Below are 24,073 nucleotides of genomic sequence, written 5' to 3' on the forward strand. Positions count from 1 at the left end.
AAATAATCAACAAAGTAAGTTTCAGAGTATGTTGCTTAACCCTCAAAACCCAACATGGCATCTATTTATTCAAGCTTAACAAATATTTACTAAATGCCTACTATGTGCCAGGCACTTTTCTAGGTGCTTGATATATGAATGAAACAGATAAAATTTCCTGTCCTCTTGGAGTTTACATTCCACTGGAAAAAGTCAAATAATAAACAGTAAGTGTAATAAATAAAAAAATTAAATACATTTTTAGAGAGTGATAAGTGCTATGGGAGAATAGAACAGTTTCAGAAAAGGGTCAGGGATGCCAGAAGTGGGACTGGTTTCAATTTTAAATAAGATGATCAGGGCAAGGCACGCTGAGTTTGTAATATAACACACTTCAAAAGTTTAAGTGTAAAGAAAGGCAGTTGTGAGAATATCTGCAGAAAAGACTGCTATTAGAAGCAACCAGTGCAAAGGGCATGAGATGGGGACTAGCGTGGCATGTTCAGGTAGCACAGGGAAGCTAATGTGCTGGAAATGAGAGAGCAAGGCAGAGAATAGAGACAGAAGTGAGGTCAAAGAAGTGGGGTGATGGTTGGAGGAGTTGACCTTGTAGGAAATGGATTTACTCTGCATGAGATGTGAAGCCATTTTCTAATGGCTTTAAGTACAGGACCAACATAATCTGACTTACAGATTCCTCAAACTCTGGATTAAGAAGAAACTTTAGTGAGGCAAGGATAGTAGGGGGACTAATTCAGAAACTATTTCAATAATCTAGGTGAAAATGATGGGTTTTGGACTGGGGTAAGACCACAGGTAGTGGTAAGAAATGACCAGGTATATTTTGAAGGTAGAACCTACAGCATTAACTGATGGATTAAATATGGGATATGAGGGAAAGAGCAGGAAAAAGGTAGACTCCGAAACTGTGGGCCTGGAATCATCATCAAATTACAGGGTAGGAGACTACAGGTTAAGAGATAAGGGGAGAAGACCAGAAGTTCCATTTTGGGTATGTTAAATTTCATATCTTCATTAGCCATGCAAATGGAGGTTTTCAGTAGACAATTTGATATACAGGGGAGAGGTCTGGGCTAAAGATGTAAATTTGGGAGTCTATGGCATATACATAGAATTCAAATTGGCAGGACTGGTTGAGATGGCTAAGGGAGGGAATGTATATGGACAAGAAGAAAAAAAACTAAATTCTGTGGCACAACATTGAGAGTTGGGGGGTGTAGGGAGGAAAAACCAGTAAGAGGAAATCTAAGAGTGGCAACCAGTGGCAAGGGAGGAAAAACCAGGAAAATGTGGTGTCCTCAAAACCAAGAGGAAAAAAATATACCTAGAAGGAAAGATAGGGGTGCCTGGGTGGCTCAGTTGGTTAAGGGTCTGACTCTTGATTTCAGCTCAGGTTATGATCTTACAGTTCATGAGTTCAATCCCTGCATCAGGCTCCTTGTTGACAGTGCAGAGCCTGTTTGGGATTCTGTCTCTCTCCTCTCTCTTCCCTTCCCTTGTGTTTGCGTGCACTCTCTCTCTCTCTCTCTCAAAATAAATAAATAAACTAAAAAAAAAAAAAATAGAAAGATGCCTTTACTCTGCCAAATGCAGCTGACATATTAAGTAAGTTGAGTCCTGAGAACTGACCATATGTGCATTTAGCAACATGAATGTTACTGGTGACCACAGCAAGAGTAGATGGCATGATGGGGCCAAAATCTTGATGGGAGGGAGTTTAGGAGATAGAAACAGTGTGCATAGACAACTATTTCAAAGAAGCAGATACAATTGTTAAGTCTATTTTACAGAGGCCCAAAGAGTGTGTGTACTTGCCCAGGTTCATATAAGAGTAACCAGTAGAGCTGGGACCTGAAACCAAGTTTGCTAGAATTCAGAATCTGCTCTCTTCACCAGTACCTTATATTGCCAGGGTTCTGCCCTGCTCACAGATATAACAATTCAGTGAAGGAAGAAACAGATTAGATGTGCCTGTCTCTTATCTTTTGTGTTCTTCCACCAAGAATTCAGACCAGCATTCCTACAAACTTCCACAGCATAAATTCCCTTCTCACTTCTTAATGCCATACTCTTTGTGGCCTTCTTTAAAAAAAAAAAAAAAATTAATATTTATTTATCAGAGAGAGAGAGAGAGGACGCGCATGGGAGCACAAGTGGGGGAGGGGCAGAGAGAGAAGGAGACACAGAATCTGAAGCAGGCTCTAGGTTCTGAACTGTCAGCACAGAGCCTGACGTGGGGCTTGAACTCATGGACGGCAAGATCATGACCTGAGCCGAAGTTGGAGCTTAACCGACTGAGCCACCCAGGTGCCCCACTCTTTGTGGCCTTTTTATTTATTTATTTTTTGTTTACACATCTTAATCCCCTTCACCTTTTTGTCCACTCCCCACCCCACTCCCTGCTGTAGCAACCACCAGTCTATTCTCTGTATTTATAAATCTGTTTCTGTTTTCCTTTTTGTTTGTTCAGTGTGTGGCCTTCTTATTATCTCACTTTTGTAACCTCTTATCTTCACTCATCTCACTCCTCCTCTTAAAAAAATTATCTTGTTTACCTATATGTCCAAGTAACATATTCAACTGTTTCCAGATCTCTGAACCCATACTTTATCTACCTAGGAATTATGTCCTTTGGTCCACTTCCTCTACCTAGTAGACTATCTGTAACATCTACAAAAAAATCCACCACTGATCCTGGCTGAGAAGATAACATACCTCATACAGTCAGAAAATAGATTGAAGAGGGGCGCCTGGATGGCTCAGTCGGTTGAGCGTCCGACTTCGGCTCAGGTCATGATCTCAGAGTTTGTGAGTTTGAATCCTGCATTGGGCTCTGTGCTGACCACTTGCTCAGAGCCTGGAGCCTGTTTCAGATTCTGTGTCTCCTTCTCTCTCTGCCTCTCCCCTGCTCATGCTTTGCCTCACTCTGTTTCTCAAAAATAAATAAATGTTAAAAAAAAAAAAAAAGAATTAAAAAAAAGAAAAGAAAATGGACTGAAGAATCTTTGTGTGCATATATATGGTTGAGGGTGGAGGAAGTAGCAGGTAAACAACAAACAAAACTGGAGATGAAACTCCAGGGTTTAAGTAAGATTTCTAACATCCTTGCAGTGTTGGCAAAAAACGGATCCAAGGGTAGCAAAAAGTAACATGGTCCATACCATGATAAATGGAGGAATTAGAAAATAGGGTTTCAAAAAAAAAAAAAAAAAAAAAAAAAGAAAATAGGGTTTCATGCCAAAAGACTGGCAGGACACCCCAAGTGAGGATAGGGAGTGAGTCTAATAACCATAGACTTGAGCCAATCAGATGGCAGGGAAGTCATCAAATTGAGCCCACAAGCACAGATGACTTGGCATGAGTGTCTTGCTTTTACTTCTCTCTTCATGGCATGTCTTCCAGTGGCTGTGGCTTATTTGTCCCATAAGGTACTACTCAAACTCCTCCTCATACTGGAAATTCATAGTCATAGTGACAAGTTCAATATAAACAAAGCCTCTATTTTACAAAGCACTCTATTTTGGGTCACTTGAAATATTGATTTCTTCACAGGTACATCCTTTATTGACATGACAGTCCTAGTCATAATATGCATTTTCGCAATACACTGATCTGTCCATGGTGGATTTATGCATTTTTCAGCTTGTTTTTGCATACACTAAGCTCTTCCATGTGTATTGCAGGCACTATCTTAGTGAAAGCCATGACTCATGATCTGTGGCTCTGAGTCATGCTCTGAAGTTATGTGAATTAGTCTTAATTTGTTGCTTTCCAGCTATCAGTATAAGCCTTGCCTGCTGAGAGCTTTGTTTTGTTTTCCTTCCTAGCACTTGGAACTTGCTTAATTGGTAGTTGATAACTTCCACAGTGTGCATTTTACATGACGGAGTGAAAGTTGGCTCAATGGCAAGCAAAAAGAACAAAACAAGTTGGCACTAAATAGAAACTGTATTGTGAAAGACTGAGAAAAGTAGAGATTTTGGAGATAAAAAATGTTTTGTTTGCTTCATTGTAAAGCAATTGACTTTATCCTGTAATTGCAGATCGCGAATGAAGATGACAACCCTGGGGAACTAGATAGATAAGTGAGGAGGTGATGGGAGGGAGAAGTATTGTCTGTTCATGTATCCATACATGTGTTTCTGAGATTAAGTTATTGTACCAGAAAGGGAGAATTGGATCATATAAGAGGATAACATGCAAGGACCCACGGCTTCTACCAAAGCCTAATGCCTCAGGAAAAAAAAAATCTGAGTCATAGAACCATTTTATGTCCTGACACAGTCTAGTATTTGAAAGGCTTTATGAACTAGCATCTGAGAACATGAGAAATGTGCCTAGAATAGAACTATCTGCTTTATTAAACACGTAGACAATGATCTGAGTAATTCACTTTTATGTTAGAACAGATAGGGAGAACTTATTTAATTGTTAAAGTATTTAGAAGGAGGATCTTGAAAGTGATTCTGCCATTTCCTTTTTTTATTTCTTTATTGCTCTAATCTTCACTAGTTTTCTGTGGTCATTTTTTCAGTAAAAAAGGTTTAACTTTTCCTAAATGCTTCACATAGATTTTCAAACTTTTAAGTAAGGAATACTTTGCCTACTGGGAATTCTACAGTCTCTTCTTCATAATATTTTGTACACAGTTAACACTTTATTATTCATTCCCAATGAATAATATAGAATTAATTTTTATTTCATGCTATAACATATTCTGTTTCTTTCCCAGAAAATTTATCTACTTTTGGTATAACAAAGATATTAATAAAACAAAAAGGCCAAATGTCATTTAGCATCCAGGATAAAGGCAGTCTGTGTTTCCACACTTTTTATGTATTACAGATGTGACTAATTCAGAAGTAGATTGCTCTCGAATAGATATACATTGCATTCCACTTTAACAAAAATACACCTATTTCTTTTTCCTTTTTTCTTCTTTCCTTTACTTTTCCTTTGAAAAATATTCATGGAGTCTCAGCTATTGTCTAGGCATTGTGACAGATGTCATAGGTAAAGATGTAAACAAGAAGAGCAGACACCTCTCTTGTTCTCATGGACCTTAACATCTAGAGACATGGCCAGTTGTTGAAGACATCCCAGTTGTCAACATCATATAGAAAAGCATAAAGAGTTGTATATTAATCTGTGAGTCAGGCTTCCTGAGGAAATGGCAGACCTGGGAACTAAAGTATAATAAAGATAAAGCCAGATGTCAAGGAGATTTGGGAGGCGAGTACATTCCAAGGTGAAATTTAGTGTGTCAGTCAGGATCAGATCATGAACAATCACGAACTATTCAATCCTTCCCCCGAACCCAAACCTGGAGATTCCACAAACTTAAAAAGGAATTTGATGGATCCCAGAATCTAAAACAAAGACTATGAGAAGATTTTGGAGAATCAGAACATAGGTCAGAACCCACAGAACCTAGAGGGAAGCTTTCTAGCTCTGTATTTTTCCCTCCTCACATCATGTTCGCCATCTCAGTATCTACTCTGCCATATCAGGTTCAAGGATGCACAAAAAGCATAAGCTCCAGTCCAGGGCCTGCCACAGGTGGCAGTTCATCCGGGCTTCACTGACACTGGGTGGGTAGGAAGTATAGACTCGTCACCTAGTGCTGAACTAAGTAGCTTCCCGTCAGTGAACTCTCACTGGATAACTACAAGAGGAAGAGGCAGCCCCCAGAGGGAGAACAGTTTACAAAATGCAATACCAGAGACTCTTTTATCTCTTTGTGGCTATTACCTCAAAATGAAACTTCATTTTTACCAAGAGGTGTGTCAGCTACAATGTGAGTCATCCTTCAAGTACACATTACCAATAAGAAAGATGGAGATTCCACAAATCTGAACACGCAGGAAAAAACAAAACAAACAAAAAACCAGACATCTGAGGAGTACAAGTGCAAGCTCTGTGAAAGACTCAGTCTATCCATAAGAAAGAAAAATTAGTGGACCACATTGAAATATGCAAAATATCTTTATCAAGAATAAAAAAAGAATATTGTAAACATCAAGCAGTTAAAAAGGTTTCATTAGAGATATTAAGGATGAAAATATAATATTGAAACAAAGGACTTAATTTCTTAGATTAAAAAAACAAAGCATCAGAAAGGATTTCAGAAAAGTTCACAAGTGACTCCTTTATTTATATTGAAATTCCTTGGGGAGCCTGGGTGGCTTAGTCTGTTAAATGTCCAACTTCAGCTCAGGTCATGATCTCAAGGTTTGTGAGTTCAAGCCCCACGTTTGGGGTCTGGGCTGACAACTCAGAGCCTGGAGCTTGCTTCAGATTCTATGTCTCCCTCTCTCTCTGCGCCTTCCCCCACTCACATTCTGTCTCTCTTTCTCTCTCTCTCTCTTTCTCAAAAATAAACATTAAAAAAATATTTTTAATTGAAATTCCTATACAGAGTGAAACAATTTTTCCTATCCAATCACTGAATATATATTTTAAAATTCCTCAAAACTTTCTTTATGACTTGACCTTTAGCAGAATAAAACAATCCGGGGATTCTCTGTAAAAAAAAAAAATCATAAATAACAAAAATAGCATAAAAACAAATACTTATTGCATAAACTTCAACACACAGTATACAGAGAAAAAAGTGAAAGTTTCTCAACACCATTCTCAATACATTTTGCTTTTTTTCCCTTTAAAATAAATAAGATAACATGTTATTCTATAACATGCTTTTTCATATAAAATATATATTTTGAATAATGTATGTATATATTTCCATGACCTTATTTATAGTTCATCTCTTCTTTTTTAAAAATGTTTTGTCTTGACTTTCTACTGTGTTTCAAAAGTATACAATATTATATGCTCATAAAAAGTCAAACAACATGCAAGTGTATATAGAGCAAAGTCAAAAGCCCCTTTCATCCATCTATCCTTTTAACCTTTTATCCATTTGCACATACACACTCACACACACACACGCACACACACACACACACACACACACACACACATATATATATATATATTTTTTTTTTTTTTTTTCCAATGCTATGAATTCAAGGACTGGAAAATAAAGAAAAAATGTTCCACTCAGATAGGTAATGAGAGAGGACTACATTGGTTTCCATTCCGCACTGGTGTATAAATTTAAACTCTTGTGTTGTAGTTTAAACATAAATGGAATCAGACTGTATGACACCACAGTTTATTTTTCACTGGATAATACTTCTTGGCAACCATCTCAAGTTAGCATATGGAACTAACTTATAGTATTGATGAATGAGAACTCTCAGTTTTACTATTGCAGGCCACATAGCATCTAGGTCTTTTACCAGAACTATTTGGAATTCTATTAGGTTGAACCTTATTCTAAAGATAAAACCACATGTTTGCTATGAAGAGTATTCTGAATAAACAGTGATAATACAGAAATGTCTGTCTGGGACAAACTATAGACAGTATCCGAGTTTTCCTTCCACTGGAGTTTATGGAGTTTAGTAATATTGCATTCCATCCTCTGGGCTGTCCTGGGTCTTTCTAAATACTGCACTTTAAACACTAGAATGAATTATGATAAAAATCAAGTAATTATTCGAAAATAATTTCTACAAAAAACTGGAAGGGCATATTTAGGGAGTTTTCACAAACACAAAGGAGATACAAAGTTATGCTAATTTTATAATCACTGCAATTCACAAGTAGTCTTCTCTTTTCTTAACATTGTATTCATAAAAATAGCCCAAATTTTCTTTTGTGGTTATGTTGCTGGTTTAGTATAACTATTTTAATACTAACTTACTGGTTTATAGTAAAAAAAAATACTATTTTTTTCAGAATTTCTTCTAGTATACTCATTATACAGTAATGACATTATTATACTCATGACATTTAATAGAATTACTGGGAAAATTTAGACATGTAAAATTATTTGTTTCTTCAAACACAGGTCTGTATTCTTTTTAATACTGGAAATTAAATGAACTAACATTTTTATTAGACTTATTGCATCTCATCTTGTTTAAAAAATTTAAAAATTTACAGAGAATATTTTTGAATTATTATTTTTCTTCAATTACTTTGTATTTTGAGGTATGAAAACAAAGAGAAAAAAAGCAAAAATTATAAAATATAAAGTTAGAGCAATAGGGAGTTTCATATACACTTCAGTGAATGTATACAATAAAAGACAAGAAATACTACTACCAACTTGCAAATGATTAAATAAAAGGAAGTTAAATTAATCAAAGCTTCGTGTTGCCCTTATTTAAAACCAAATAATTATTCTCCCTCTCTTTTTCCAATTGTTTACTTTTGTGTTGTCTCTGCTTATAAAACTGGATCCTTATGGAGAAAGTGGGTATCTTATTCCTCCTTGTCTTCTCACAAAAGAACACACAGGGCACCTTGTTAGTGATCACTTGTAGAATTAATGAAGTAGGATATTCACAATTTTCCATGATGATTATCTTCAGGCTGGGACAAGAAAACAATCATAATTTTATTTTGCAACATTTCTCCCCAAAGGTAGTAAAGTTTTCTTTAACCTTTTGTGCCTGTGATGTCCCCACGGACATAAATTCATTCCAATCCTGCCATTGGGAGCACCAATGTCTCTGTTTTAAGATCTTAGGGGAAAAAATATGGTCCAAATCTGTTGACTCCTTTAAGTCAAGGTTGCCTTCAGAATATTGTGTAATTATAGTAATAGTCTAAAAAAATCATTCTACATTTTTATGAAGATTTATGGTACAAATAATTTTCACATATATTATTTTATTAATCTTTGTAATAATCTTATAGCATCAGTGTGGTTAAGGAAAAATGTGGAAAAAGTAAGGTAGAAGGATGATTACATGTGCTTTCAATGTCACACGGGGGCATTGTTTAATAGGCTCCCCCATGAATTCTTGAAATCTCTAGAGCAACAAACCCTTTCTTTGACTCTGTATTAGTGATCAGAGTCCAAACTCTATAATGTTACATGTTACCTTGTAGATTTTGTCTGGTAGAAATGCAAATAATTTCTGTCTGAATGAAATAGTACCCAAAAGATATGGCTTTCTTGCCCTTCAGGATTAGGTTTGTACCTAACCTAGAAAGCCAACCCTTTTTGTTCAGTGCATACAAAAATCCAGTTCTTCAAATGCCTTTTGAATCAGTTTACCATTCTGTTTCCATTGGTAGGAACACTGCCATATTGATGCTGATATTGACATACACTTACTCTTTATTTGTATAATCCCATTTTTTAATAGTCTTAAAAAAATTATTCTTTGGGTATTTCCATGCTCACTCTCGATTAGCTTCTTTGAGTCTATCATGAAAAAAGAAATATAGGAAAATTATTATAAATGAAATGGGGGCACATAATGATCACTTGAATCAGTGTATCCGATTAGTTCTTGGAGGATAATGACTCATAGGTCCCAAAGTTCTGTAAATACTAAAATGAAAACTATCCAGCATTTGCTTAAGGGAAAACTCATCAACAGTACCAGACTCTACTAACAAGAAAAATGGAAAAGGAAAGAGACGAATAAGATAAACCATACAGAACCATCATTTCCTTTTTCCTGTATAGTTCAACCACCTATGATGTATGGCCAAGTCAAGATAAAGACAAAAATGGCTACCCATTTGTGAAACAGATACATCAACAATTTATCTAAATAGTCATAAAATCAAAAGCAAAACCCAAGTCTGGTGAAAACAAGGTCACTATATAAAGTAGGGTCTTTATTCTGTTTTCGGCTGTTATCTCAAACTAGAGAATTTTTTTAAGACCCCATAAATTTCTTTTTATCAGTGAGGAAAACCAAACTCAGAAACAGCTCAGCAGAGTCCCTTACATCTCCTTGACCAGAAATGGATTATATGTCCATTCCTAAAACAATATCTACAAAGTCTTAGCTTCTATCAATCACTCACCACCTGGGGCTAGATCTTGGGGCCACCACTTCCCAATGCTAGGGTTATGCAAAGGAAAGTAGGCATCTGAACAAAACTATATAATTTGAATTGAAAAAAGAAAGGAGAGAGTCCACTGTATAGTATGCATCCATGGGCATCTATTATAAAACAGCCCTTAGTTTATTTCAGCTCTCTGGCCACAGCTGTCACTCAGGGCTAGCTCCATCACCCAAGCTTAGATAATATCAGCTCTTCTCCCGGATCTTGAACTTATCACTGGAGAATGAAATTGTTTGGTTTTGAAGACGGTGCCCGTTAAAAAAAATCCAAGTGGAAAAGTGAAGAGGAGTATTGGCAACAGTGTGTCTCCAGTGACAGTTCCCGCCTCAGATCCTCATGAAACTCTCCCCTTCCCATGGCAAGAATGTTTCTTTGTCAAAGCTAGTTAGCAAAGCTAGTTAGCTAGTTAGCTAGTTAGTTATGCCACTTGGAGAGGTCTTAAGTAATAAAGTGATCTTCTTTGGTGATCTTCTCTGTTCCTCTGTAGTATGCCATTACCCATTCACCCCTCATCTCATAAAAAAGTACCCTGTGGGGGCGCCTGGGTGGCTCAGTCGGTTGAGCGTCCGACTTCGGCTCAGGTCATGATCTCGCCGTCCGTGGGTTCCAGCCCCGCGTCGGGCTCTGTGCTGATAGCTCAGAGCCCGGAGCCTGTTTCGGATTCTGTGTCTCCCTCTTTCTCTGACCCTCCCCTAGTCATGCTCACTCTCTCTCTCTCTCTCTCTGTCTCAAAAAATAAATAAAATATTTAAAAAAAAAAAAAAAAGTACCCTGTGAAGAGGGTTGATTTCCTGACTCTACCCTCACCTCTGAGAATGGTCCTGATTGTTCTTAACTGATTAGTACATCCCACTCCCATGGCTATGGTGATTGGTTCAGACATGAGCCTATGATCCTGAGATGACATGAGTCAGACTCAGGACTTCTGCTGAACTTTAAGAGCAAAAAGATTTCCAGTGATGTGACTTGACCTCTGATCAAGCCAGTCTGAAGCTAGGTCCACTGTCTAGGTTTGAATCCCAACCCTGCTATTTAACTTCACTGTGCCTAAATTTCTGCTTCTCTAAAATGGAGATATAACAATCTTCAGAAAAGTTTTGTAAGTATTAATGAATTAATGCAAGAAAAGCCATTAGACCAGTGTCTGACACAAACTTAGCATTCCATAAATGCTACCTATTACTATTATTCATTCTTAGGCTCTCAGTTACTGAGTGAATACTCTTTTTTATTTGAACCAGTTTGTGTTGGAATTTCTGTCTTACATAACAAAAAAGCCTAAACATAGAGAAGATGGGGAATAATTCTCTTTTCTCCCATCTAATTCTGCATACAGATTTCCATCAAGTCATTATACCTAGAGGAAGGATATGATGGCTCAGTTAAGAAAGAAGCAGAATTAAGCCATGTATAATAAATCCATAATGTTCTGCATGGAGCTCTAGTCCATCCCCAGGAACTGTGCAGAGCTACCTGCAACTTATTGGTCAGTGACTCTCAGAATTGCCCAGAGGTCCTGTTAAAATACAGGTCACTTGCCCTACACTCTGGAGTTTTGATTCAGCAAGCCTGGGGTGGAGCCCACAATTTTGCGTTTCTAACAAGTTCATAGGTGATGCTGATGCTGCTGGTCTTCAGACCACACTTTAAGAGCCACTGTTCTAACGCATGGAATCCTACCTAATAAGTGTGATAGGGGCATGAAGATGCCTGTCTCCTTGGCATTCTAGGTAAAACATAGAGTAGCTTCCCGAAGATGAAAGGATTGGCTGAATTAGTAGCCATACCAGATCCTCTGTGTATAAGATTTTCTTTGTTAGCATTTTGTTAAACCATCTTTTCTGGTTCTTTGTATTCATTTATGTCTTCCCTAAAGCAAATATTAAATCAGTAAAACAAATGCATCTACCCTTATAGTCCATGGAGTGTAGAGGTCATGAAAGCTATTAAGGTAGAGTAGGGAAATAATTGCTTGGAACAAATTATATACTTGGATTCAAATGCCCCATAACAAAACCCAAATCAATCTATGTATATATACTAAACATGGAAGAAAACTATTACTAACTATGTTGAATTAAGATCTATTTTCTGACTTTTGTGAGTGATGTTTATTTCCTTGCCAATTACTACATAAGTAATATTTACAAAAGTTATCCAGATATTTTAAGGAAGTACCAAAGAGAGAATGGTTTTTAAAACTTTTATAAAAATGAGCAGCAATGTATAAATCATAGAAAAATATACATACTGTTTCAAACACATTAACTTGAGATACTTGTGTTACTTAAATATCCTCATATTTTCTTTATTTAAATTTTTTTAACGTTTTATTCATTTTTGAGAGACAGAGAGAGACAGAGCATGAGCAGGGAAGGGCAGAGAGAGAGGGAGACATAGAATCCGAAGCAGGCTCCAGGCTCCAAGCTGTCAGCAAAGAGCCCGACGCGGGGCTTGAACCCATGAACCGTGAGATCATGATCTGAGCCGAAGTCAGATGTCTAACTGACTGAACCACCCAGGCACCCCAATATCTTCATATTTTCTAACATTCCCCTGAAGATGTGTAAATTGTAAATCTATTGACCCATTGCAAAATTTTAAAAATAGCTAAAGGTGTCAGTTTGTGGAGATCACACTGAATTAGTAAACATCTCCTAATGTTCTTCTCCCAAAACATTTAAGTAGAAATTATTTTCAGTTTTACCTATCCTTGTTTTAATTACTAGAATACAAAGAATTGCTAAAACCAAACCATGTATTTACATTTTCTTTATTTGTTCTGGATAATGTTGATTTAAGGATATCCAGACAAATTCTTTTTTTTTAATTTTTATTTAAATTCTAGTTAGTTAACATACAGTGCAATACTGGTTTCAGGCAGACAAATTCTTGTTCATTACTAAAAGGAAGGAAGGAAGGAAGGAAGGAAGGAAGGAAGGAAGGAAAGAAGGAAGGAAGGAAGGAAAGCAGGCCATGCTAGAACCTCATGAGCCATATTTTATCCTCATAGAAAATTTTAATTAATGCCTTATTAAAACTACCCTAAATTTATGGGTTCATTAAATATGGAATAAGGCTAAGTGTAGTGTTACAAAAAGCACCACTATGACAAATAACAGAAAATTTATCTTGATATTATGCCCAACACATATTCATTCAGAGAGAGCTGTATAAAAACAAAATGGAGCCAGAGAGAGGTCTGAATGAATAAAGGAGTGGAAAACTAGATGTTGACATTTTCCCATAATTCTTGTTGCCATGCATTGACTGCTGCTATCCCTACATAGAAATGAGAATACAACATTCTAGATCTTTCTTTTTTTACTCAAACCAAAATAGGATTTCAAGCTATATGATAAAGGAGTTTGGGGTTTGGGGAAAAGTTCATTTGTTTCAGTGCATTCATTCTATATGTATGTTGCAAAAGATTTAACCTAAATAATATTTTGAAGTATTACCAGACAATTAATAAATTGAAGTAAAACTCAGTAGTTTTTTTTTTTAACTTTTATTTATTTTTGAGAGACGGAGACAGAGCATGAATGCGGGAGGAGCAGAGAGAGAGGGAGGCACAGAATCCAAAGCAGGCTCCAGTCTCCGAGTGGTCATCACAGAGCCTGACACGGGACTTAAACCCATGAACTGTGAGATCATGGCCTGACCCAAAGTCGGACGCTCAACCGACTAAGCCAGCCAGGTGCCCCAAAACTCCGTAGCTTTTTTATATCCCTTGTAAAAACTATTTGAAAACTTAAGTGAAATAAAAACATATTTATTTACAATAACTCCAAAACAGTATAATGCACAACAAAGGAAAGATGAGGTTGAAGGGGCAGGAAGGGTCCAGAAGATGCAGGACATATCTCCAGGCACTTGGAAGCCGTGCCAAGGCTCAAGTGGGGCATGTTCTGGTTTGCATTTTTTAAAAACCCACTTTCACTGCTGAACAGAGAATGATTTATAGGAGCAAAAGTGGATTGGAAATCCACTGTAGTCTAGGTGAGTGGAGATAGGGAATTGGATGTAGGTTTGTAAAGTGCTTAGCACATGTTCTTGGGCAAAGTAGGCACTAACTAAAATTATTAATCATCACAACCCCATATTTATACTTATATGTTTCATAATTTTCCTCTGTACCTATCTTTCCTATCATGTCAAATCCAGATATAAAAGCTAGTTAAAGGACTTTTCTATTCGGGTTTATTTTATTTTTCTCAATTCCAAAAAACAGTCATTCGAGGACTTTGTGATTAAGCAGAGAAAGTAGAAGACATCAAGCCATATATAGTCCTCAGCTTTCAAACACCAGATCTTCACATTTGGTCTGCACCCACACACATTCTTTCTCCTGGTACACTTGTAAGAGTCTCCTGCTCAAGACTAATGATTAACTCAGCTCTAGATTCATCCCCTGCAGTCTTGTTGAGCCCATTTGTCTCTCCTTTTCCATGATCACTTCTGTCTCTGGTATCCTGAACCACTATTTATCCACTGACTCCCTCCTCCAGCACTTATGTCTGAAAAGAATTCCCAACTTCCCTCTTCTTCACTCCAAATTTTCTGAAGCTCTGAAATTCGTAGTTTGTTTCCTTACACATGCAGTCTCCATTTTGTTACTTCCCCCTCTTTCCTCAACCTCAGAGAATTTAACTAATGGAAGAAACTATTCTTGCCAAGATCATCAATAACCTTTTTGCTCCCCAAGAAAATGGGTTCTTCTCAGTCTTTCTCTTACTTGGGTCCCCCAGATGCCTTTCTTACTGTGGAGCAATCTTCCATTCTTCAAATGCTCTCTTCTTGAATTCCATGAAATTTCTCTGTTCACTTCGACAGGAAAATATTTCCTGGTCTCATAAACTGTTAGGTACCCTATTAAATGCTTCCAGACAAGGATATAAAATGAAAGTTTTATCCAAATCTCTAAAAAAGAAATCCTTACCAAAGTGAAGTGTCAAACCAAGATGGAAACTTTTAGAGAAAAGTATCAAAATCAGTTTAATAACTCTTCACCCTCACACTCCTATTGAGAGAAAGAATTTTTTAAGATGAGAATTTTTTGGAAATACCTGGGCTAATGTCCACTAGTGGAAAAGGGTTCTTCATCTGCACCTCAAGCCTAGTGAAAGTGACTTCAAAGAGATCTTTTAAAGGGTTCATTATTTGTCACCTCCAGTTAGGGAAGCAAATGAAACTGGTGTCTTTGGTGTGCTGTCCAGAAAATTGAAGAAGGATGAGAAATGGTCTATATGTTAAAAGATAACCTGAGGAAGAGAGGGCTGCCTTGAAATCAGCCTGCATTCCTAGAATCTATAGGGACAAAGGCTGTGTTGGGGTCCCCAAATCCAGTTGTGGGTCATGCATAATAGAAAGCAGATGTGGAATTGATTTAGGCCCTGCCTAATAGGTTCTTGTCAGGGCAGAGGGAGGCAGAGGGGGAGTGGGAAGAAGTTCTCAGTGGAGATAAGCTAAAGGTATCACAAGATTCTCAGGGCATGAGGAAGGTATATACAACCTGCAAGAGGAGAATATATTACCTTATGAAGGAAAGCACAGGTAAGAGGCCCTAATAAGGATACACAAAGCACCCTCAACAGAGTCAGCTTTAGAGACATGCCAGGCACGCCCAGAAACCAAAAGATCACTTTAGGATAATCCTAGTCAAATAAAAATTTTTCTGTTCCCCTCCCTCCCTTGCTGCTTTACACCTCCACCCTTTCCCCCTAGAAGAGCCAGAAAAAGCAAGCAGTAAAAGGGTAAGGAGATGAGTGAGAGAGAAAAAGGCAACCATACCTCTACTCCTATAGAAGCCTAGATAGAAGTGGATAGCTTGTGCATTGAATGGACTTGGAAATTTTGACTATTACAAAAGACAAGCACGCTGTAATTTCTGATTTAGAAAGTATTTGCGATTTAAAGTGACCATGAGAGAAACATGACACTACTAGAGTTTTCATAGAAACAGAGGAAGATCACTCCTCACCAAATTTTAAAGAGCTAATGAGAAATAACATAAAGGTGCATTGCCGCTACACTCATTGTTCCTACGTGCTTAACATGCCAATTATACTCCCATATACGTGGTACACAACTTTACATTTGTAAATTTCATCACAGTTGTAACTACTTATTTGATGTCTAATTATTCCATGGCCGCTTTCTTGTAGCTTTATCCCTAAACCTGAGCATTCAGGATACCATTCTTCTGTTAGTCTTCCAATTTCATACTATTTTGCAGACATGCCATGGCCAGTATCTTCTCTCAACTGCTGCTCCTGATGTTGTTCCCATCTGTGACATCTCTCCTTCCTTAGTTAACTAAGCCAGAGAATTTAAAATCTACTTAGTTCTACTTAGCTTTAAGGCTCACCTCACATCTTTCTTTCTCCATGTTTCTCACACTCCATGCCCCACTGGCCACTGTCTTCTCGGAACTCCTCTAATATTCTCATTTTCACATTTCACATTTTTGTGTATTGACTCATCTTCCCAACAATATTACACAACCTTTTGAATACAGGCCAACTGTTGTATTATTTTCACAGTCTATTGCAGTTAAAAACATCATTAGTTTCCCCAAAAGAATATTTTTTAAGCGTCTACTTTGGGTCAAGCACTATATGCTATGGGCTAAAAATGTCCATGGATTTTGACACAATGTCCCCTGCATGACATCTTGTACATAAAGGGGAACCAGTCAATGATGTTCCAAATATGCATTTTATTTTGTAAGGTTTTTATTTTATTTTCATGGCAAAGGAGTCCAAATAACGTGTTCCATTTAAATTCTGCAAGTGTTATTGCCCAGTACTTTCAAAGCTTTTGGGTCTGTGTGTTCATTGCAGTTTTCTGACTGTCATGAGAAAGCAAAGTTCAGTATTTGGAAAGTACCAGAAATAAAAATTTTTACTTCCCTTTCCTGATAATTTTTTTCATTATCTTTACCTGTTATTCTTCTCTTTGTTATTCACCATAGTTAAAAATTATTTATAATGAAAAGAACTTTAACATAAATAATACCATAAAAAAGAATGGTTTGAAGAAAATATGCCGAAATGCTAAGAATGCTCGTATGGATGTAAATTGCAACTATGAGCATTTTGTTCTTTTTGTTTATTTTTGATAAATGTTCATTAATGAGCATATATACATGCATAATAAAGACAATCATTAGGAATTAACTTTATGAAATGTATACCATCCCCTTTCCTTTTACTGGATTTTAACCTAAATAAATCCCAGACTTCTTTCTATTTTACTATTATTGCACATGTACATAAGTATCCAAAGGGAACTGGGAAACATTATTTTAGGAACATAGCTAACTGTATTCATGGTATTTAAAAAGATTATTTGTGAAAATCTCCAGTACTGCTTTATTCCTTTGATGAGCAAAACACTGAGCTAAGCCAAATCACTTTTTAATCAAGCATGTTCAAAGACAACCTGAACCACATGCTGATAACATCAAAAATAAATATTTCAGCTTCTTAAATAAATGCACTTAAAAATCTTTTTTTGGACGTCTCAAAACTGATTTCCATCAGTGAAAATACAAATGTACTGTATCTGAGGCATGTTCATAGTTGTTTATTTTAAGCATGGTGCGTTGTATTGTGCTTTCATCCCGACTTACCTCTGAGCCTTCTGTCTCTCTCTCTCTCTCTCTCTCTCTCTCTCTCTCTCTCTTTCTCTCTCTCTGCTTCATTTTTATTTCTATTTTTTGTCTCTGCTGAATGTCTATCTCTTTGAAGCCTCCACCTACTTTGAAGTTCAGCCTGGGGTAGCATTTTGTTTTGTAAGCCAAGAACTACTCTGAGAGAGACAATCACAATTATATTATAGTGTGAAGGATTCCTCATTCTAGCATAAATATTTCATGCACATAAACCTTTCCACTCACAGTTCTTTGTTTATCTCAGTATGAAAAAAAGTGTATTATAATGCCTGCCTCCTTTCTCTTATACAGTTCTTCATAGTGAGGAGAAAAGCAAGCACTAGACAGAAATCCTAAAAATGCACTAGAATTAAGACCTGAAAGGCAAAATTTTTGAAGGTTAAAACAACTTGGGCTAACAAAACTGCAATGGAACTACAAAAAAAGTATTAATAGAATTATTCAAAGGTATTCTTTGAAACATTTAAGAAGTCACATTTTCACTAATTGCAGTGAAAGAATAAAAGGATAATTAGTGCTGAGATATGATCTTAAAATTTTTAGTTTTCACTATTTCTTATAATGATCAAAATAATAACAATCATAAGCCTAATGAACTAAAATATTTTACCGTTTTACACTAGTGAAAATTATCTATGCATTTTAACACTCATTAATTTAACAAATATTTCCCAAGTGCCTATTATATTTGAGGTTATTGAGCTGAGCACTGGGGATACAGTAATGAATGAGATGCAGTTCCTACTCTTGGTGAAATTTTAGGAAGACAAGCAAACCAGTCACTTCAATATAATATGGTAAATGCTACAATGGAATTAGAGTTACATGTGGAAATGAAACCTATCCCAGTTTTAAATATTTGGGAAAGATGATCAGGAGAAGATGGCAAACAGACCACCTCTCTGTGGGGGAAAAAAACAAAAAAACAAAAACAAAAACAAACCAGCATTTATTTAGCAGTGGGCAATAATCCTATATTGAGACAATGTTTATTTCATAAAAATAGGTGAGATAATTATGAATAATGTAGCACTTAAGGTAAGAAAAAAGAAAAGACTAAGAAACAGATGATATTAAGAGAGAATTGCAAAACAAAGATGAAGAATAAAGGAAAGTATTTAAAATCGGATGTAAAGAAAACTCCTCTTAATTCTTCTTTTAAAAATACCCTTCTACAGTCTCCTCAAAAAGTAAAAAATAGAACTACCTTACAACCCACCAATTGCACTACTAGATATTTATCCAAAGGATACAAAAATGCTGATTTGGGGGCGCCTGGGTGGCTCAGTCGGTTGAGCGCCGACTTCGGCTCAGGTCACCATCTCGTGGTCCGTGAGTTCGAGCCCCGCATCGGGCCCCTGTGCTGACAGCTCAGAGCCCGGAGCCTGTTTCAGATTCTGTGTCTCCCTCTCTCTGACCCTCCCCCATTCATGCTCTGTCTCTCTCTGTCTCAAAAATGAATAAAAACGTTAAAAAAAATTTTTTTTTAAAAAAATGCTGATTTGAAGAGGCACATGCATCCAAATGGTTATAGCAACACTATCGACAACAGCCAAATTATAGAAAGAGCCCAAATGTCCATTTACTGCTGAATGGAAGAAGAAGATGTGGTAGATAGATAGATAGATGATAGATAGGTAGATAGATGGAATATTACTTGGTGATCAAAAAGAAGGAAATCTTACCATATGCAACAATGTGTATTATGCCAAGCAAAATAAGTCAGTCAGAGAAAGACAAATATCATACAATTTCATTCAAATGTGGAATTTAAAAAATGAAACTGATGAACACAGGGGAAGGGAAACAAAAATAAGATAAAAACAGAGAGGACAAACCATACAAGGTTCTTAAATACAGAGAACAAACAGGGTTGTCAGGCATCTCTTAAGGTGGGCATGTCAAAGATTTAAAGACAGCAGGAATATTTATAAATGTTTAAAAGAAGCAGTAAGACTCCCAGATTGTCCCCTCTCTGTGCTTTTAGGTCACTACACCTCAAGTACACTGAAGATAATGATTTTTTTTCCCAAGAGAAACTGAACCTAAATTGTTCCAGAGTTGGAAAACAAGAGCCAAAGTAATTCTGAAGTAAGATATTGAACTTAATTTCTGCGTGGTGATGGGGGGAGAGAAAGAGAGAACTTAGTAAAAATCTCCATACCCAGTGGTGAGCTAAACAGTTCCTGGACCTATCCATCCTCCCATATGCCAGCTGAGACTTACAATTTCAGAGCAGAAGCCTGGAGGATCTTTCTCTAGGAACACTCAACCACTCCACAAAAATTACACAGATCTACCAATCCAATGGACAAATCTGCCCCAACACAAAGAACTTCCCATCTCTTTATTAATGTTTCATCTTGAATATATATTGATCATCAGAGAATGTCAAGGGACAGTCTGAAATATTCAAAACAATAACCAAAACAAACTGTAAAGTGCACTTCAGAAAAAGCTAAGATGGTGTGGGGGTTGGGGGAAAGAAAATATTGAAGGAATCCTGATTTTTCTTTAGTGGGACAAGATTAGGACTTTATAAAAATAGGAATAATCAGAAAACAAAAGAAAAAGTGTTCTTTGAAATTTAAAATAATACCCAAACAAAATAGTCAATAAATGAGTTAGTCAATAAATGAGTTAGTCAATAAATGACATAAAGTAAAAAAAAAAAAAATCCTAGAAAATAGAATTTAAAAGCCAAAAATGACAGTAAATAGAAAAGCAAAAAAAGAAAATTGGAAAACTGATCCAAGATGTTGTACATTCAGCAAGTACCTATTCCAGAAAGAATTCATAAAGAAGAGAATGGGGAGAATATTATCCCCCACTCTGAAGAGTAAAAGATGAAGAGGAATATTTCCCAGAATAAGGAAAATAATCTCTACATAGAAAGGACTAATGGAATATTCAATAAATTAATAAGGGCAGAGGGACTTACACCAACTCATTTAATTATGAAATCTAAGAAAGAAAAAAGAAAGAAGAAAGAAAGAAAGAAAGAAAGAAAGAAAGAAAGAAAGAAAGAGAGAGAAGGAAGGAAAAAACCTTAACAGCTTCCAGATTTTTTTTAATAAAATTACTTTAAAAGACTGGGAATGGATTACTCAACTACAAAATTAAATGCTAGAAGACAAAGACCATGCCCTCCAGATTCTTTGTGGAAAAAAAAAGATTCTTAATCTTAAATTCTAGAGCCAACCAAAATATCAATCAGGTAAAATAAGGTAAAAATAAGGACTTTTCAAATATTCAAAGACTCAAAAAATTACTTACTTCTTTTTTATCCTTTTTCATGAAGCTTTTGGAGAAATTTCTCTTCAAAATGTGTGACTAAATGAAGAAGAAAAAAACATGAGTCCTGAGAAATTGAGGTCAAGCATGAGAGATATATGAAAGAAATTCCACAGTCAAGGGGAAGCATAGATAGTAATTTGTTCAGATTAGAAGAGGAGGATGGATGGTTTCAAGAGAAAAATCCTACATTAAAAAGAAGTATATGAAAGATTATTTGATAGGTTTAAATAGTAGGAAATCTATTGAGAAACTTTGCAGAACTATTGGAAGGGGTAGAAAACTTAACTCCTGATTCAAAGAAACAAAGTAAATGAAAAGAAGAAAACAATGATTAACTCCAGGAAAAATTTTAAAGTGCAGATAAAGAGCCTACATCTGTACCATTTAGCTCAGCAATGAAAAAGGTTTCCAAAGTCATAATAATAATTCTAGCTACGGATTTTAAAAACTGAGTTATAACTATATTGGGTTGATATGTGAATTGTAAGGGGAATGTAAAAGAACTAAACGTTCCATCTTTGCTGAGGGTGCTTCAGGGTGTCTTTAAGAGTCAGTAGCATGGCAGAAGACAGCAAGACCAAAATCATGAACTAACAGACTGCCCCTTTTGACAACCACTTCCCCAACCAGAACCAGATTAGGAACTGCTGCCAGAACCACTGGGACTTTCACCACTGTGAGAAGGCAATGACTGTTAAGGGGGTGGTGATGTCTCCCCGTGCAAATGGTACCTGCGTGTGGACAAGTCCCTCTGCCCCATATCCTGTGTGTCAGCCTGGACCACCACAGGGCAGAAGGCAAGTTTCCTGCGAAGATCTGAACAGGGTGGTGAAGGAGGACCTGAGTACATGGTGATTCCAACTCTGGGATCCTGAATCATGGCCTAGCCAATGATAAATACTCATTGGAAAAGTGAAAAAAAAAAAAAAAAAGGAAAGAAAAGAAAAAAGAAGAAAAAAGAACTAGAGGTTTTACCTACTTTAACATAAAGTAAATATAAAATATCTAAAAATAACACACCAAAAGCTATCAATGCTTTGAAAGGATTTAGGAATATGTAAGCAAACACCACAAAGTAGTTTATTTTTTTAATTTTTTTTCAAAGTAGTTTAAAAGTTCAAAATAATTGCCTTTAAGTAGTAACAAGAGCAAGGAAACTGAAAGGAGGTGACATCTGGTTTTATTTGTTAAAACTTTTTAAAATTATGTGTCTATGTTATTTGGATAATAGTAAAAAATGTTCAGTATCATAACAATGTTAAAGGATATTTAACATGGTTGACCATATAGTTATACACAGAGAGTGGAAAACAGCACAGCTAACCATCCTATTTTCAACCGGCCCATCATCTGTTAGTGAATCACCAGCAATTTAATTCCATAAACACGTTTTCTCATCAAGTTTCCCATCTCAGCCACAAGCATAAATCCAAATTGTTTAGGAGTTTTCAATCTGGTAAATGTTGACAGAAGTCTCAGGATAGTTCTATAAGATATTTATTAGTAAAACAAGGAAGAAACATATGTCCATTTCTTTTGAGGGTATTACATAACATATGTCTTTCTGGTATATTTGTCAATGATGAACCATCAATAAGAATGTTCTTTTTCCTTATTAGTGATATTCCTACACTGCCAAGGAATCTGCTGATCAACCTGCCAGACAAAATACTCCAAATATTTTACATTCATTTCTAGTTAAGTTTATTTTTTAAAGTTAGTATATGCCTGGGGCACCTGGGTGGCTCAGTCAGTTAAGCATCAGCTTAGGTCATGATCTCACAGCTCAAACTCATGGTTCCTGAGTTTGTAAGTTCAAGGCCCACATCACCATCTGGCTCTCTGCTGTCAGCACAGAGCCCGCTTAAGATCCTCTCTCCCTCCCGTATGTGCACACTCATGCGCTCTCTTGCTCTGTCTCTCAAAATAAACATTTAAAAAAATAGTAAAATAAAAGTTAGTATATGCCCAAACCTCAAGCAAATCAGTTACATATTATTATTTCTTTTAATCACTATAATCTTGTGAGATAAACATTCTACCAGAGGCTCAAAGGTTATATAACCATCCATGGTAACTCAGTTGGCTTGGAACACAGCCTGGTTGTTCTGCCACTTGCTCAGAAGATGGTAGCAATCTTTTTCTAATCAGTATTTAATGTTATAAGGTTTCCAAATATTTGTTGGGTAATCTAGATCTGTACTTTAATGTCAACAGAGATTAAATGTTCCTTTTACTCAGAAGATTTATTAAATCTGATTTGATATATTTAGTCTGTTTATGCCTCTGTTTACCAACACATTCAGATCTAAAGAAGCAAGAACATGGCTAAAGGAATATTCAGTTTTTAATAGAGTTCAAAACTAGTTTCTATCCGCTAAAGTATCTAGAGGAACATAGAGTGATGTCTGCAGCTTACTCTGAAAATCAGATGGATTGGTGAAAATTTTTTAAAAAAACATAGCTATATACAGGATAAAACAAGTCTAGTAAATGTTGATTGTAGAAGAACAGATGTTTACTGTAAAAGTGTTTTAGCCTTTCTATTTTATATTTGAAAACTTTCATAATAAAATATTGGAGAAAAAACTAATAATTTAGATCACACTATCTAACAGAAATATAATGGGAGCTACAAATTTGAGTCACAAATATATTTTCACATTTTCTGTAGCCATATTAAAAAATGAGAAAAATAAACAGGTAAAATTAATGTTAATAATATGTTATTTAACTTAATGCATCCAAATATTATTTTTAACATGTAATCAATAAAATGTTATTAATGAAAAATTTAATATTCTTTTCATAGTAAGTCTTCAAAATCTAGTGTGTATTTTCAACTTAAAGCACATCTCAATTTAGGGTAACCACATTTTTTACATGCTAAATACATATGACTGCTGGCTACTTTATTACCAGTGCAGATCTCCAGATAAATACACTTGCTATCATGTTTATAAATTTATGTTAAGCACCTGCATAAAGCAAATACAGGAAAAGAGAAACATAATTTCACAGGAGAATTATAATGTAATTAATTGTGACCATTTTGCAGTAAATCTCTTGGATAAAAAAAAAATGTACCTAAAAGTTTTATATGTTGCAAAACATATATTCTAATAAGATTCTTCTGCTTATTCTTGAGAGTAAGAA

General features: G+C 36.0%; 1 pseudogene; it reads left to right on the top strand.

Annotated features, from left to right (window-relative positions):
• Nucleotides 1-21,475: 21,475 nt before the first annotated feature.
• LOC109248537 (cytochrome c oxidase subunit 6B1-like) lies at nt 21,476-21,737 on the top strand (annotated as a pseudogene).
• The last annotated feature ends 2,336 nt before the right edge of the window (nt 21,738-24,073 follow it).

The sequence above is a fragment of the Panthera pardus genome, unplaced genomic scaffold, assembly GCF_024362965.1.
Source record: "Panthera pardus isolate Hobbes unplaced genomic scaffold, ASM2436296v1 HiC_scaffold_17, whole genome shotgun sequence".
In the NCBI taxonomy this organism is placed as follows: Eukaryota; Metazoa; Chordata; class Mammalia; order Carnivora; family Felidae; genus Panthera; species Panthera pardus.